Here is a 1,885-nt window from a genome sequence, read left to right as displayed (position 1 = left end):
CCCATGATCCTGAGACACAGCTTTCCATGACAGCATGTTTAGCTTCTGTGTCCTCTCTCTTCCCCCACACACTCTCATCTCCCTGAGCCTGCAGACCCTTCCTGTCAAGTCCACATATGTCCCACATCCCTAGACTAACATGGTAGGTGCTCAGTAAGTGGTGTGAATGCACACTCACTGGACAGTGCTCTATCTTCCGTCAGACACAGCTGGACTCCCTGTCTCTGGTTCTATCCTGACCTGTCACAGTGATATGGGATTGTCAAGCCCAGTGGTCAAGAAAGAATTCTTGAGACATTTAATGTTGAAAAAAGATGATTTTGCTATAGCCCGGGGACAGGACCCATGGGCAGAAACCTCACTGGCATTGTGAGGAGTGACTGATTATATACTTTTTAATTAGTGGAGGTGAGGGATAGTGTAAATCTCTAAGGAATTTGGAAGCCAGGCTTTCAGGAATCGAGGGGCTAGCTGCTGTGAAGATGAGGTTACTTCAGTCTTTAATCAAACACACACATGAAGGCGCGAAGGCAGCCATGAGGTCCTTGAGGAAGGTCACACTCCGCAGGGGTCAGGTATATATCAGGGGCTGCAGCTATAGGAGATTTACTTTAAGCGACATTTCTCCTGCCTTTGTTTCCCTCATCAGCTGACTCTGTTACCCGGGCAGCCTGCCCCTGGCACCCAGGAGTTTCTCCTCAATAGGAGAAAACCAAACAATATCTTCCTGCTTAGGAGAGGCTGAAGGGGCTGAATTTAAGAGAATGTGGAATATTTTGTAGCCGATGTTCCGTGAGAGTAGTTCAGACTACAGTTTAGACCAAACAAAGGAAGGAGCTGACTTGGCCAAGGAGGGGGAGCTGCACAGGGAGACCCGTTGCTGAGGGACAGCAGGTTTTTGTCTCACTTTCCCACAGGCCGGGAGCACTGTGTGAGCACTAAGACTGCTGTCCAGCACTGAGCAGTAATACTCAGCCTCGTCCTCAGCCTGGAGTCCAGTGATGGTCAGGGTGCCTGAGCTGCCATACTTAGAGCCAGAGAATCGATCCGGGACCCCTGATGGCCGGTTGCTGTTACCATAGATGATGGTTCTAGGGGCTTTTCCTGGGAGCTGTGGGTACCAGTTAACACCATAACCACCCCCGATGTTGGAGCTGCTTCCAGTGCAGGAGATGGTGCTCCACTGGCCCAGGCTCCCAGACACAGAGGGCGGCTGAGTTAGCACAGACTGGGACCAGGACCCTGCAAGGGGGAGAGACACAGAGAGGGTGATGCTGGGGTCTAGAGACAAAAAGAGGAAGGAGGGCCCTTCATGTCCTCCCGGGGCCCCTTCCCCTGTCCCTGCATCCAGTCACCTGTGCAGTGAGCGAGGAGGCTGAGGACGAGAGGGGACCAGGCCATGGTGGAAGTCATCACCGATCCTGCCTTCTGTGGCCCCACAGCTGAGCAGAGCCTCCCCTCATCTCTCCCTTCCCCTCTTCATCCTCTGAGAGAGGGAAGGCCCATCCATGCAAATGAGACCCCAGCTCTCTGACCCCTCCCTGCTCCTGGGTCAGGTCCTCTGCTTCAGCATGTTAGGGGGTTGGGCAGGGGAGGAGCCCTGTGGGGCCAGGGGTGGGGAGGGCCCCATGTGAGCCCTGAGCAGAGGGCACAGGCAGGGCCATGTGGCAGGGCCCAGCTCTGATCACCCCTGGTTCCTCAGAAAAAGAACCAGAGCGCCCCCTGGTGTCCAGACCCAGACACATCATTGTGTGACATGCTGGCCAGAGCCCATCAGACACATGTCCACACCACCGCCTACCAAACTGTTTTGACCACTGTTCCCTGCATTTGGGCCTGACCAGATGTCCCTATATGTCACCTCCCCCTAAGTCAAGTCTCACTC

General features: G+C 54.4%; 1 long non-coding RNA gene across 1 annotated transcript; it reads right to left on the bottom strand.

Moving 5' to 3' along the window:
• Positions 1–483: 483 nt before the first annotated feature.
• LOC145718975 (uncharacterized) lies at positions 484–1,533 on the bottom strand. The gene is made up of 2 exons (XR_014142126.1): positions 1,356–1,533; positions 484–1,242 (listed from the first exon to the last, which is right to left on the bottom strand). It is a non-coding gene; the product is annotated as an uncharacterized LOC145718975 (long non-coding RNA).
• Between the last annotated feature and the right edge of the window lie 352 nt (positions 1,534–1,885).

The sequence above is a fragment of the Leptonychotes weddellii genome, unplaced genomic scaffold, assembly GCF_054177405.1.
Source record: "Leptonychotes weddellii isolate Sample4059 unplaced genomic scaffold, ASM5417740v2 HiC_scaffold_26965, whole genome shotgun sequence".
Lineage (NCBI taxonomy): Eukaryota > Metazoa > Chordata > Mammalia > Carnivora > Phocidae > Leptonychotes > Leptonychotes weddellii.
Note: the sequence above shows the minus strand (reverse complement) of the source record. Positions and strands in the feature narration are given on the sequence as shown.